Below are 16,587 nucleotides of genomic sequence, written 5' to 3'. Positions count from 1 at the left end.
GGTATGAAATAAAATTCCACTGTTAGAAAGAGATCATGAGATGACTGGACAGATAGATGGAAAGAGTGAGAAAAAAGTTGAGTGGAAGAGTCAGAAGACAGATTGATTTATAATTATCTAAATTATAATAGATACAATGTTTCAATAGTTAAAACACTTAAAAAAAAAAAGTAATGGTAACACATCTTAAAAATGTGACTAGAACATCTGCCAATGGTTAGTTGGATTTGGAGAAAGATTTGAGACAAGGTCTAGATATCTATCTTTCTCTTCTAAGTTATTAACATTAGACATGAATACTTTTTAAGAATATTACAATAAAATATTAAGAAATATCTCTGCAAAGGATTATGGGTGCTGTTAGTACTAACTTGCATTTTGTTAAGCCCATTTTGAGATACCATGTATACTGAAATTACTTAGTCTGGGATGAGAGTACATATCTGTAGCTATTTTCCTAAGAAGTAAATCCAAATAAAAGAAGAAAATTATTAGGTACAAGTGAAACTACTAATGAAAACATCATTGAATAATATACTTTTAGTAACTGTAACTGTTTTTGAAATCTATCTTAAGTGTAAAAGTAAAATCACATGTACATTTAACATACAGATTTCTTCTGGCTTTGGACTAAATACTTATTTCTCAAGTACAAAGTCACTGTCCCTACCAGAATAGATTCACTTTCCTTAGATATGTCATCTTTTCCCATTTTATCTTTTTAGGATATATTCATTCACAACAGAGTCATTAATTCTGTTAAAAATATAAACACTGTCATCTGGTATAAAAACACTTGAAGTTTTTCTACCTGTGAAAGTGTTGTGGTTTATAGAACTTGGTGTGCCAAGCTAAGACTCTTAGAATAATCATTTGGAGACATTTAAACTTCTATCACTGTCTGTTTTATATTATCATGGCTTAATGGTAGCAAGGAAGCCCTTTGAAGGATGTTCAACAGAGGTCTTTAGATGAAATCCAGTGTCTCATCACCCTCTAGCCATGCAACCACTAGAAAGCCTAAATATTTGTGATGCTTTGTGAATTAATCCTTCTAAAGGGTATTGTACTTCTTCCTTCAGGGGCCAGATGGGGATTAACTTAAAAATTATAATAAAATATGTTAGAGATAGTTGGGTAGATCGATTTTTGTAAAGAACAAGTATAATTTTGACAATTTGCACAATACTTTAAACATTGATAGTGAATTAAAGACATTTATTTTATTTTATTAAACATCTTTATTGGAGTATAACTGTTTTACAATAGTGTGTTAGTTTCTCCTTTACAACAAAGTGAATCAGTTATACATATACATATGTTCCCATATCTCTTCCCTCTTGCGTCACCCTCTCTCCCACCCTCCCTAACCCACCCCTCTAGTTGGTCACAAGGCAAAGAGGTGATCTCCCTGTGCTATGCGGCAGCTTCCCACTAGCTATCTAATTTACATTTGGTAGTGTATATATGTCCCTGCCACTCTCTCACTTCGTCAGAGCTTACCTTTCCCCCTCCCCATATCCTCAAGTCCATGCTCTAGTAGGTCTGTGTTGTATTCCCGTCCTACCACTAATCTCTTCATGACATTTTTTTTTCTTAGAGTCCATATATATGTGTTAGCATATGGTATTTGATTTTCTCCTTCTGACTTACTGCACTCTGTATGACAGACTCCAGGTCTATCCACCTCATTACAAATAACTCAATTTCATTTATTTTTATGGCTGAGTAATATTCCATTGTATATATGTGCCCCATCTTCTTTATCCATTCATCTGTTGATGGACACTTAGGTTGCTTCCATGTCCTGACTATCATAAATAGAGCTGCAATGAACATTTTGGTACATGACTCTTTTTGAATTATGGTTTTCTCAGGGTATATGTCCAGTAGTGAGATTGCTGGGTTGTATGGTAGTTCTATTTTTAGTTTTTTAAGGAACCTCCATACTGTTCTCCATAGTGGCTGTATCAATTTACATTCCCACCAACAGTGCAAGAGTGTTCCCTTTTCTCCACACCCTCTCCAGCACTGATTGTTTCTAGAGTTTTTGATGATGGCCAATCTGACCCAGGTGAGATGATATCTCATTGTAGTTTTGATTTGCATTTCTCTAATGATTAATGATGTTGAGCATTCTTTCATGTGTTTGTTGGCAATCTGTATATCTTCTTTGGATAAATGTCTATTTAGGTCTTCTGCTCATTTTTGGATTGGGTTGCTTGTTTTTTTGTTATTGAGCTGCATGAGTTGCTTATAAATTTTGGATATTAATCCTTTGTCAGTTGCTTCATTGGCAAATATTTTCTCCCATTCTGAGGGTTGTCTTTTGGTCTTGTTTATGGTAACCTTTCCTGTGCAAAAGCTTTTAAGTTTCATTAGGTCCCATTTGTTTATTTTTGTTTTTATTTCCATTTCTCTAGGAGATGGGTCAAAAAGGATCTTGCTGTGATTGATGTCATAGAGTGTTCTGCCTATGTTTTCCTCTAAGACTTTGATAGTGTCTGGCCTTACATTTAGGTCTTTAACCCATTTTGAGTTTATTATTGTGTGTGGTGTTAAGGAGTGTTCTAATTTCATACTTTTACATGTAGCCGTCCAGTTTTCCCAGCACCACTTATTGAAGAGGCTGTCTTTTCTCCACTGTATATCCTTCCCTCCTTTATCAAAGATAAGGTGACCATATGTGTGTGCGTTTATCTCTGGGCTTTCTATCCTGTTCCATTGATCTATATTTCTGTTTTTGTGCCAGTACCATACTGTCTTGATTACTGTAGCCTTGTAGTATAGTCTGAAGTCAGGGAGCCTGATTCCTCCGGCTCCATTTTTCGTTCTCAAGATTGCTTTGGCTATTTGGGGTCTTTTGTGTTTCCATACAAATTGTGAAATTTTTTGCTCTATTTCTGTAAAAAATGCCAGTGGTAATTTGATAGGGATTGCATTGAATCTGTAGATTGCTTTGGGTAGTAGAGTCATTTTCACAATGTTGATTCTTCCCATCCAAGAACATGGTATATTTCTCCACCTATTTGTATCATCTTTAATTTCTTTCATCAGTGTCTTATAGTTTTCTGCATACAGGTCTTTTGTCTCCGTAGGTAGGTTTATTCCTAGATATTTTATTCTTTTTGTTGCAATGGTAAATGGGAGTGTTTTCTTAATTTCACTCTCAGATTTTTCATCATTAGTGTATAAGAATGCCAGAGATTTCTGTGCATTAATTTTCTATCCTGCTACTTTACCAAATTCATTGATTAGCTCTAGTAGTTTTCTGGTAGCATCCTTAGGATTCTCTATGTATAGTGTCATGTCATCTGCAGTGACAGCTTTACTTCTTCTTTTCCTATTTGGATTCCTTTTATTTCTTTTTTTTCTCTGATTTCTGTGGCTAGAAATTCCAAAACTAGGTTGAATAAGAGTGGTGAGAGTGGGCAACCTTGTCTTGTTCCTGATCTTAGTGGAAATGGTTTCAGTTTTTCACCATTAGAACGATGCTGGCTGTGGGTTTGTCGTATATGGCCTTTATTATGTTGCGGAAAGTTCCCTTTATGCCTACTTTCTGCAGGGTTTTTATCATAAATGGGTGTTGAATTTTGTCAAAAGCTTTCTCTGCATCTATTGAGATGATCATATGGTTTTTCTCCTTCAGTTTGTTGATATGGTGTATCACGTTGATTGATTTGCGTATATTGAAGAATCCTTGCATTCCTGGAATAAACCCCACTTGATCATGGTGTATGATCCTTTTAATGTGCTGTTGGATTCTGTTTGCTAGTATTTTGTTGAGGATTTTTGCATCTATGTTCATCAGTGATATTGGCCTGTAGTTTTCTTTATTTGTGACGTCGTTGGTTTTGGTATCAGGGTGATGGTGGCCTCATAGAATGAGTTTGGGAGTGTTCCTCCCTCTGCTATCTTTTGGAAGTGTTTGAGAAGGGTAAGTGTTAACTCTTCTCTAAATATTTGATGGAATTCACCTGTGAAGCCATCTGGTCCTGGGCTTTTGTTTGTTGGAAGATTTTTAATCAGTTTCAATTTCAGTGCTTGTGGTTGGTCTGTTCATACTTTCTATTTCTTCCTGTTTCAGTCTCGGCAGCTTGTGCATTTCTAAGAATTTGTCCATTTCTTTCAGGTTGTCCATTTTATTGGCATACAGTTGCTTGTAGTAATCTCTAATAATCTTTTCTATTTCTGCAGTGTCAGTTGTTACATCTCCTTTTTCATTTCTAATTCTATTGATTTAAGTCTTCTCCCTTTTATTCTTGATGTGTCTGGCTTATGTACCCAGGTACGTGGGGGAGTTTCTTGTCTTTTGGGAGGTCTGAGGTCTTCTGCCAGCGTTCAGTGGGTGTTCTATAGGAGAAGTTCCACGTGTAGATGTATTTCTGATGTATCTGTGAGGAAGAAGGTGATCTCCATATCTTACTCTTCCGCCATCTTCTCGCCTCCCCCAAAGACATATTTATAATACGTGAAAATAAAGCTTCATAGAAGTCTGTTTTTGGTTATAGAGGCATGGATTTAGGTAATTCCTCTATATAAAACAGATAAAACTGGAGTGCATTATTTAAAACCAATTATTTTAGTACACTGGATAACAGAGAATTATTTACTCGTGAAAAACTGCTATTGCTTCTGATAGATATGGCATATTTGTCACCTTTCCCCATCCCCTCCCCCGCCAGGTTCAGATATTGCAGATTAGCTGAATATTCAAAGAGTAGATTTTGGAATTGTGAGAGGCCATAGAGAGGTTGAAATAATCTCTGACTACTGATAGACTCTGCATGTTCATGAGAAAGCCCAGAGCCCAGTGAAAAACAGAAGGCCTGAGAGTAACTGTGAATGTGACACAGCCTTGAATATGCTCCTTGCTCCTTCTCAGTTGGAAGGGCAGTGGCCTGTAGCCTGAATGGTTCAAGGCACCACATATAATCACAGGCTAAGGGTAAACACTATAAAAGCATAGGAAATCTTTAGGGAGCTAGACAGAGTGACAAAAGTTAAAGACTGACAGATAAACAGAGACAAACTGAGCATAGAAATCAGAACCAATGGTTGCTCACGATGCTGTAGGAAGACTTTACAGTCTGACTGTAGTCAAGTTAATTACCTCCTAAAGTAAATTTAAACAAACAAAAAGAACCATCAGAGGAACAAAATAGAATCCAGAGCTACTACATACTAGTATACACTCTGCCCAATTTTCAAACCAAATTACTGGACAGGAAAAATACTGTGTTAAATACTTGGGAAATTTTTTAAAAAATAATTTTGAATCATTAATAAATGGTCTTTTTTTGATTAAAATGCATATGACTTTTAAAGAAATAACACTTTGATTGGGTTTATATGCACTGCATGTTACAGCAACAGTGCAAAAATTAATATATGACGCTGTACTATTAAAAATACAGATTTTAAAGCAAGCTGGTCAAAATTAATTTGAAATGGATTTTGATGGTTACTACAAAATAATCACCACACTTTCCAGGGTGGGTGTAGAAGGAAATAGCTTGAGATCTCTCAACTTACTTGTATAATAGAACATTCACACAAATCCCCACAAATCCCTACAAATTTTATTTCCTACCAAAGGAATTGTTGCTATTTTCCTGCTTTCCTGAAATTTTGCTTGTTCTTAAATAACATTCCCCTTTTCATAAATTAATTTTAGTTTTATTGATGTATAGTTAAATACAATATACTGCACATATTTAAAATTTGACATATTTTTAGATATCCATACACCTGTAGAAGCATCACTGGAATCAAAATGTCAACATAGGGGTCTTGGTCAGTCACCTACAAAAATTCTCAAGTCCCCTTGTAATTCAGGGAATCACTGCTATGATTTATGACACTATATTTCAGTTTGAATTTTCATACAATCTGTACTCTATTTTGCATAGATTCTATCACTCAGCATAAATATTTTGAGATTCATCATATTGTTGTATGTATCAATATTTTAATCATTTTTAATTTCTGAGGGATATCCTCTCATGGATAAATCACAATTTGTTTATGGTGGGATTTTTGAGATAATGCTACATAACTTAGCTGGATATAAAATTGTTCCTTATGAGTATCCATTCTTTCATTTTATTTATCTAAACAGTTAAATAACACAAATTGTCAATGTGGATTTTTGATTTAATTAACCAAAGTTTCACATGAGCAGGTTGATTCTGAAATGTTTACACAAATTAATATTGCCAGGGATCTGTTCTTTAGACATTAGGTAAAAAGAATAATTTTGTCAGAGTATCTTTATTTTATTTAATTTTTATTTTTATTTTATATTGGAGAATAGTTGATTAACAATGTTTTGTTAGTTTCAGGTGTACAGCAAAGTGATTCAGTTATACATGTATATATTCTTTCTCAAATTCTCTTCCCATTTAGTTTGTTACATACTATTGAGTAGACTTCACTGTTCTATATAGTGTCAGAGTGTTTTTAATTCATGCAGATTATATTTTAGTTACAAAGTAGTTGCACATAATTTTGCATTAGAAGCATTATTAGTAAAACACCTATTTACACAACCAAATTGGCCAACAGAGATTGTGAAATCTGAAATTTGAATGGAACTGCATCTCACAATTCAGAACTGTTCCAAATAAGGGCAAGGATAACCTACTGGCAAAAACTTACCTTTGGATCATTAAACTAATTTGAATAGTCATGAAATGAAATCACTAATTGTGTATAACAATAACTCCAGTGAAGTCTGAGGGAGGGAAATTAGTTTTATTGTTAATTAAAGCATTTGTGAACCCCTTTTCCCCCCCTTTTTTAAAGAAATGTTTCATCTCTTGTTCAGTTAATAGGAAAAGGAAAAAGATAATTTTAGGTGGCTTTCCATAAAAGAAAGAGCATGATGTGACCCAAGGCAGAGAGAAGAGATGGCAGCCTAAGTGACATGTCTAATATCAGACTGTAGTAAGTTACAGTGCAATTAAAATTTAAAATATCCTTTATCTCTAAATGATTTACAAGGTTTTCTTATACTAATATCAAATATACTATCTCAATGACTTACCAGGTTTTCTTATACTAATATCAAATATACTATCTCCTTTTTCATATCTAATCATTTTCTTGTTGAATGAACCATAGGCTATATCACTACCCATATATTCTATATACACAATATTATGTTTCCAGATACCTGGTAGAACTGCAAAGATATTAAAAGTTAAACTTTCCTCAATTTTTAAATCATGTAATTTATGTTTAAACTTGCCTTTGTTTTATGAATTGAATATGCTTCATCAAAATTATCAATATATATTCTTAGTTACTCCATGTATATAATGATGAACTTTATGGAAACAGTATAAATACTGATTCTAAATTTATACCTTTGAGAAGAAGACTCTTTTTAGATTAATTACTATTAAATTACCTTTTTCTTTGCATAGTAAAACTATACGACCTCATTCTTCTATATATGATTGAATTGTTTAATTCCATATTACATTTTAAGAGATACTTTAAATCAGTACTTTGATGCATAAGAATTGGTAATACCAGATTTTAAATTGATTAATGTTTAATATCTCTATTGTAAAAAAGTGTTTATGATTAACATGAACATTAATCAGGCAGTTGTCAATTTCCTCAAGGTGTAAATTACTACTTAAGGTTCATAAGTAAAACAAGATGTCTAAAAGTGCTGGTTGGATATCATAATGGTGCCTTTTTCATATCACTATAGAAACATGTCAGACAATTATACCATACCGCTGTTGAATTTTCTAAACTTGATCTACAGATAAAGGAAGCTTGTCTCTCTTTTCATAATACTACAGCAATATTATTCACTTTCAAAAATATGAACCTAAATTCCCTTCAGTAAACATTCAGAGCAAATATACACTCAGGGGTATTTGAACAGGCCCTAAGTGGTACTGTTAAGTGGGAGTGGCACAGGTAGAAACTGGCTCTCCCCTGATGTTAAGCATATCCTATTTTTCTTTTATATCAGTCAATATTTTTAAGTATTAAACTTTTCTGCAGTAGCTTTGATGAAATACTCCTCAATGATTCTAAGTAGATTAGCAAAGAAATACAAATATGTGTGTCTGTCCAATTTCTAACTTATTTTAGTCAGAAGAAAATTCAAATGTAAACCAGGTCCTGACAAAACCAAGAGCTTTTAAATAACCCAACTCATTCTTAGTGTTCCCCCAGGGATCTACCCTCTTTACCATATAACTCCTAATTTGTTTGAAAACCACCCAACGTTTAGTTCCTAGCTGCTATATTTCATTGTTGGATACAGCTGTGGGATAAATCAAGCATCAAATAGACTGTAATTCACCCACCTTTACATTGGTGTACTTTTACTGCAAGTTTATATAGATGTCATGGAATTACTCGATTAACATTCTTTGAGGGTGAGCAATACCTCAGTGCAAAGCCATGAAGCTGAACTAAATCAAGTTTGCTTGACATAAAAATGAACTTTATTGAACTCTGTAGAATAGTGCCTATGACAAAATTCAGAAAAGGAAATAAATGGAAAATATATTATTTTGTATTTTACTGTGAATAATGTTATTTTGAGGTTGAATTTGTCATACCTTTTTTATTGCAAAAGAAAATTCTTACCAGCCCTGGCATAGACTTCAGGAGGTAGTGGTGATTATGTGCCTGCAGTGTTTGTGGAACATTTGAGGATCAAAACTCTTGGAGATTAGAAAAGCCAAAGAATGGCAGAATCATTTAGAACAAAAATCTCTAATTCATATATATATAATCTCATATGCTTGCTTTTCTTTGTATACTGGCTCTGTTCTCATTTCCAACCGAATTTGTCAACTGATGGGACTCAATGATCGAAATTTTACATATTAGAAATTCCAACAGAGGCAATCTCAGCTTCAGTTTAGAAGTTTCCAGGAAAAGACTCCCACACACAGTCAACTATCCCACATCTAATCAACTATCCCCAATAAACAGAGAGTTAAATCAGAAATTAGCAGATTATATAGGAAATATATTTGGAGCAGGAAGAAAGCACAATTACCACACTGAAAATACTGCTCCTCCAGAAAAGAAGGAATGTGGGGTAGAAAAAATAAAAAGCATTTGCTCTAAAAGGGGGGGGGATAAAAAGTTAAACAGTTATGTACACCGTTGCTACTATAAATTGAATCCACAACTCAAATATACGGTACTTGTCAATTCTTTCTAGTAACCCACCCTTTAAATTATTTTCAGTCAACCTTTTGTTTTCCATTCTCCTCAAGAGATAAAGTTGAAATCTTTCCTTATATTCATTCCATCTTTACCATTCTTTATGGAGTTTTATTTGCATCCCTCTTTACAGAAAATGAGGAAACAGGCTAGAACAGTGTTAATCAAAAGTGTAATTGCCATTTGCCACATACATTGTTTCTTTCCTTCCAGTATACCTCCCAACATTAACCTGGTCCTTTTCAGTTGTAGAGATTAATGAGAAGTTAATTTTCTTGAACCGGAGGAAGTAGTAAAATAGATTGCACATCACCAAAGTTACCTTAAAATCCTTCTGCAACTGATGAGACCGCTCTGAGAATCTGCCTCTCCAGATACAAATACCTGTACTTTTTATGTGTCACTGTCAGCCTCACTTTTTGTTATGGTGGTTTAGTCCATGTATCTCCTTAGCTACTTTTATTCTTCTCTTTAGATCCATGTGGGTGTGTGGGTATGTGGTTGTGTATGCTACATGCTTGGTCTTGATCACTCATGCCATTTTTAATCATAAAACCTTTAGTAGTTTGGTCTTGTGTTACTTAGAGTATGTTCTGAGCAGCAGCAGCATGGCGATCACCTGGGACCTTATTAGAAATGGAGGCTATCCAGTCCTACTCCAGACCTACAAAGTCAGATTTTAATAAAATCCACACATGAATTGGAGTTACATGAACTTCGGGGCTGAGGGAGGAGAAGTGTCTACACTGTTCTGTCACCCTCTCAAAAAGTGATCTATTAACAGAGCCCACTTTGTGAATACCTAGCTTATGTGATCCTGTTGCTATTTTCCAAGAGTGTATCTTGCTTCAAATCTTCAAAATTTCTTACCTGGATAATTATAGAAGGCTTCTTAATTTCCTGCTGATAGTAATGTAAATTCCCCAAATCATTTCACACCATTAACTCCAGCATGATGTCACTAAATATTATCATTAATTGATTGATGGATTACATTGTGAAAGTACAGTTTATCATAATTAGAAATTATATTTTTCTGTAACTTTCAGGGGAAAAGATTGAATGACTTTTTTTTAGCAGACACATCCTTCATGATCTGACCCCTTCCTAACTTTTAAAACCTGTCCCCTTGATGCAATTTCCAGAAGGTTTCAAGTTATTTCATCCTGTGTATCTGCTTCTGCTAGTCCCATTACATGACAGTCTTTATTTCTCAAAGATACCTTTTTACCTCACTAATGCTCCCTAGTCCACCAGGATTTAATTCTAGTGTCACGTTAGCAATGACCTTAGTAAACTTGATATACCATTGCCCAGTGTTATTATCCTTCGTCTAGGAAATTCATATTTATTTAGAACAGAAGGTAATTGCATGGTTTTCTTTTCATCCTAAGTCACATCATAAACTGAGCTTATCACAAAATCGATGATCAGAAAATGCATGCATAAGTGAAAACATGTTTTTTATAATAACTGGACGTTGTTTTATTCTGTGCTTGGGAATTTAGTCAGGTATTACCAGGTATACTTAAAGGGACTTTAATGATCTCTCTAGATATCCACACCCTTGTGTAATCTCCTCCTGTTGCAGTGAGTTGGGTTGGCTGTCCTGGTGATTTGCTTATAAGCAATAAAATATGGCAAGATGGATGAGATATCATATCTGGGATTGGGTTACATAAGACTGTGACTTGTAGGGTGGCCAAAATAGCTCAGTTGGGAGAGCACTAGTCTGAAGATTGTGACTTGTGTCTTTCTAAGACTCCCTATTGCTTTCTGACTACTGCAGTTTGATGAAGCAAGCAGCTGAGTTAGAGAGGCCCATGTGACAAGGAACTGAGGGTAGTTCACAGCCAAGAGTCAGATAGAAACTGAGGCCAACAGTCCAGCAGTCTCTAGGAACTGAATTCTGTCAGCAGCTATATAAACTTAGAAGTGGGTCCTTTCCCACACCAAACTTTCAGTTTAGAGTCCAGCCCTGGATGACAAACTCATTGCAGCTTGTGAGAGACTAAAGCAGAGGATGCAGCTAAGCTGTGCCCAGATTCCTGACCCACAGAAGCTGTGACATAATAAATGTGTGTTTTTGTAAGATGCTAATTTTGTGGTATTTTGTTAATGCAATCATAGATGATGAATAAAAATTCTCTAGAGCATTACCTTACCTAAAAAGTGTGAGGCCCACAATAATTGAGAAATGATATACAATATTTCAGATACATTTGGAGTTAGGGGAAACTGTTATTTACTTTAATACCAGTCATGGATGCCTTGGATCCTGACAGGAATTACGTGTTTAAACATGTAGTCTTATGGTTGTACCTGGCATGGGCATAGATACCACTTCCCCTGATCTTCTACATGTATGAGACTTTGTTATTGCTCTTTAGGCATTAATGATATTTTGCATTATTCTTACTTAGATATTATTGAATTATAAATTATAAATCTAATGATTTAAGTCACTTGTTCTCAAACATTTTCTTTTCATAAACTGTTGGTTTCTCAGGAACCAGAATAATTAAATATTATTGAGGATCCTGAAGCATTTATGTAGGTTGTCTCTAGCAATTGTTACTATATTAGAAAGTAAAACTAATAATTAAAATATTGATTTTTAATTGATTTAAATATAACAATAAGCTTATTTCCTGTAAACAGAGATAACATTTTTCTTTTCCTAAAGATGGCTGTATTTTTAAAAGTAAAAGAATTGATAATAGTAGTATCTCTTTACATTTTTCAGATCTCCCTTATATAATGCTTAATATAAGAAATCTGGGTTATCAAAAGTATTTGCACTTCATCACATCCTATTGTAGCCTCTGAAAATGTTCACAGTATGTTCTCTCTGCATAAAGTAATTAATGAAGTAAATAAATATCTCAGAACTTGTGTTCCGGTAACATAGACAGTTACAATAGTATCAAAAGGATAATTACATAAGCATTCACTAAGAGAATAGAAATAACTGTTCAAGCAACCCAGACACTTGTCAAATATTTATCTTAATTCACTGTGAATTAAATACTCAAAATTAAACATGGCCATGTTTATGGGTACTTCTTAGAGTTGTAGTCCACAAGTTTAAACATGTATCAACACAAATAAAAAAAACAATGACTGAAGGCAAAGAAGAGAAACAAAATGAAAAAATTGTGGGAGAAGGTTTGATAAGATATATCTTATATATTGAAGTTGAAATTTCTATAAAGGGCATTTGTATTTTAAATACTTTTAATTTTTGAAAATAAGTTTAATTTATAATTAGAGCAGCATTGGATTGTCTCCAAGTTGAAATGTAGACAAATTTAGGCTCAGCATATAATATCAAGTGTGAATATTTTATTGCCTAAGATTTTGATTAGTTCTGACATTGTTATCAAACATGGTCTAAATAGGTTTGATTTTGTGCATATATTTCCAAATTATAATTTAAAATAAGGGAGAAAAAAATGACTACTGGATGAATCACATACTTAATTAATAAAGCACATTTGGAAATACCCATATGGCAAATTATGTGTATTTTACATAAAACCTTCAAGTAATTAAGTATATTTTCAACATTTATGTTTTGAAAATTAAAATTTGATTCCATTTCTATCAAACATATAACTCATGGTATAGGCTGTTAATCCATGAAATATGATGAAAGATATAATATTTTTATATCTGTCTCCTCTCCTACTTTGTCTGGGCTGCAACTCAGAATCTGCATGAAAAATTAGGTTTTCATATTAGAGAGATCTCAAATCCCCTATATCATAACAGTTACTGTTAATACTATGTGAGTCTGAATATGTTAGCCCTGCTATCGTTAAGATTTTTCATAATTTGAAAATTTGGCATACAAATATACACATAGAGAAAAATATTGAATGAAAATTACGTAGATGCTGAGAATCTGGAAATGTCAGAGCATCTGGAAGTTGAATCAATATTTCAGTTGTACTAGTCTAATCAAAAGGTTTAGAGCAGGAACCTCAGCTTGCCAGGAGAGAGCCTCCTCAGTAGGTGTTCCTCTCAGTAGGAGTCTTGCAGCAGTTCTTGTAAACCCATACAGCCCTGGTGAGCTGTCTTCCACCCAGGTAACAGCTTAGATGGAAAGGAGATAAAATACAGAATCTACAGGTGTGGAAACTACCCTTGATTAAAAGCCTCACATTCCACAGGAGCCATAATCTTTTGTACCAACTCCATAGAAAGACCTTTCATGGACTGTACAAGGTACATGCCCAATTATGAGACTACACTCAGAGGAAGCTCACAATAGGGCTTCCTATCAAGTATTTATTGTCCCTTGGTTTAAGTCAGCCTTCAATTAAGCAGTCGTTTTACCATAAGCAGTGTTGCTTAGTAACTTAGTTGACAAATAGTGTCCTTCCCCGTTTCTAGGGAAACAAAGCTAGGAAATTCAACTGAAAATAAAATTCTCATGCAGAAGAGGAACAATTTTGTTAACTCTCTGCCAACACCATTAAAATGTAGACACAAAAGCCTTGCTGACACTCTTAATTATTTAGCTCTTTCTGTGTATCAAGATAATAAATTGGAAAGTCATTAGCAAATAGAGTAACCATTGGCCGAGGCTTATGTAACAAACATTTATGTAGGGTTTCTTCTTAAAATTAAGCAGTAGGTATGGTCCACCCTACTTCTATGTTGACGTAAGACATTATGTGGTCAACTAAATATACATTTTGTCACACTGGATTCATACACATTACACTGTAGCCCTAAAAATCCCTATCAACAAGAATTGTTTTCATTGACATGAAAACCAAAGAAAGAAAATTTGAAGATGAAAAGTATGCTCAATGTGGAGCATCTGCTTAAAATTCAAATAAAGATTGGAAACAGAATAGAAGCAGGAACAAGAAACCACACACAAAAACATCGAGGAAGATCGCAAACTACTGATCCAGGCGGCTGTTGTGAGAATTATGAAAATGAGGAAGGTTCTAAAGCAGCAACAGTAACTTGGAGAAGTACTGACCCAGCTGTCCTCAAGATTCAAGCCTCGGGTCCCAGTAATTAAGAAATGCATTGACATTCTGATAGAGAAAGAATATTTGGAGCGAGTGGATGGTGAAAAGGACACCTACAGTTACTTGGCTTAACCCTCCTGGAAGGGTCTGACCGCGGGTGCAGCCCCTTGTACCGTGGGAAGGATGGAGAGGAGTCGGCAGCGGTGGCGCCACCCGTATTTATTTATTTTTTTTGGTTTTGAAACTTTAATGAGAAAAATAATATAATACCGAGCTCAAAAACAATGTATGTTTGGTGTGTCACTGGGTTGAGGATACACAGGATAGAAGTAGCAAACAGGATATACGTAAACAAATGAAACACAATGATATACGCTCACAATGAAAAACCGGTGCCGGGCACGCTTTTTTTTTTTTTTTTTTTGTGGTACGCGGGCTTCTCACTGTTGTGGCCTCTCCCTTTGCGGAGCACAGGCTCCGGATGCGCAGGCCCAGCGGCCATGGCTCACGGGCCCAGCCGCTCCGCGGCATGTGGGATCTTCCTGGAGCGGGGCACGAACCCGTGTCCCCTGCATCGGCAGGCGGACTCTCAACCACTACGCCACCAGGGAAACCCCGGGCACGCTTTTAAGTCTCAGTTTCCTCATCACTCAGCAGTATGTTGGGGATCCCACAGCTGATGGGGAACAGACGTCCCGACTCTGGGCGTTGCAGGGTGCCCTCTAGCACATCCACCTCCAACCTTTGGGCACCTCGACCAGATGCAAGGTGTCGGCAGCCGCCAGAAACGCCGCCCACTCCATGTTGGGTACCATCCGAGCCACGAAGTCGGGGTTGAACTACACAGGGTTGATGTGTGGACCCCGGTGGCCTGGAGGCGAAGGAGGAAGCCACGGGGCCCCACCCCCCACCCCCGCACATGCGAGCTCAGCAAGCATTTATTAGTGACCTTAGTGAGAGCTACTTCAGCGGTAAGTGGAATGAGATTGCAGTGGGTTGAGATGTGAATGGGAACTGAGGTAGTGAACATTATGACAACAGGTATGTGAAGGTGATACGCAATAAAGCATTGTAAGCTTAAATTCAGTATTTTATAAGGGGTGAAATCTGAGTCTTTAAAAAAAAACTGATGGGAAGAATATCAGTTAAAACAGTGTTCAAAATAAAGATTAACTTAAGAATGGAGTAAATTATACTTTAAAAATTTGCAGATTATTACAAATCCCTAATTCAAAAATTAATATGGGGCACTGTATATAGGGGTCGAGCAAAGAGTGTAGATTTGATGGAAAGTAAATACTTTGTGGATAGTTTTTAGTTTAACTAAATTTTAATAGACATTGTTTAGTGTTAGAATTCTAATTACATACAATTTCTAATTACATACATACATTAAAAATTTATTTACCATTTAACTTATAAAAGCCTCTGGGAAATGAATTTTATATTTGGTTCTTAGCAATATAAAAATGCTACAGATTATACACATTTGAATTTCTCAAGAAGTATGCAAGTATGAAAAGATATATACAGTTAAAAGAATGGCAAAACCATTAAATTTTGAATACATATGCAAATATTCTTTAATAAAATAATAATGGTTTATGTATTTTGGTTTTTTTATCTAGGTAAAGCTTTTGAAATGAATTTTAAGTACCTTCACCTTGGCTATAAATAACCACCCAACTTTGAAAATTTTTTATATATAGGATATAGGCTTTGTTTAGTATTAGAATTCTAATTACATACATATTTCTCAAGTCATTGAGGAAAATCTAGTTTTAAAAAATTAATATTTAAGCCACTGAATATTTTATAAAGTGATAAAATCAATAGTAAGGGAGGCTGTGTATGTGTGGGGAGGGGTTAATGAGAACTCTGAACTTTAAGTTCAATTATGCTGTGAACCTCAAACTGCTCTAAAACAAAATTTATTAATTAAAAAATCAATAGAAAATGGTAATGTCAATGTGCTCTCATTGTCAGTGTAAAATGGAAATACTGTTAAAGGACTTACAAAGCCAAGTTGAAAAATTTTCCATGTTAGAAATACTGCTAGTATCATGTCAACCAATATTTAAGAAGAAAAATTTTAGATAAATATCACAGTGTATAAAATTTTAAAAACTAATTCACATGTATTGTTAAGCATACTTCTGTGCTTCTATGCATATATGTTCAGTATTTATACTTAATTTTATTATTCAAATTTCACACAAAATTCATTTAAAACACATCAAGTATACATTAAGAAACACATTAAAACAGATTATATACATGCAACTCTTTCTGTTGACTTATGAAGTCTTTGCACAAAAGCCATCATTTTAAAATTACTCTGTATGACTTTGAAGAGATCAAACACTTAGCCTAATAAGAAAATCAA

General features: G+C 34.7%; 1 pseudogene; it reads right to left on the bottom strand.

Moving 5' to 3' along the window:
- Window positions 1-14,828: 14,828 nt before the first annotated feature.
- LOC131756905 (multifunctional methyltransferase subunit TRM112-like protein pseudogene) lies at window positions 14,829-15,231 on the bottom strand (annotated as a pseudogene).
- Window positions 15,232-16,587: the final 1,356 nt, after the last annotated feature.

The sequence above is a fragment of the Kogia breviceps genome, chromosome 5, assembly GCF_026419965.1.
Source record: "Kogia breviceps isolate mKogBre1 chromosome 5, mKogBre1 haplotype 1, whole genome shotgun sequence".
Taxonomy (NCBI): domain Eukaryota; kingdom Metazoa; phylum Chordata; class Mammalia; order Artiodactyla; family Physeteridae; genus Kogia; species Kogia breviceps.
Note: the sequence above shows the minus strand (reverse complement) of the source record. Positions and strands in the feature narration are given on the sequence as shown.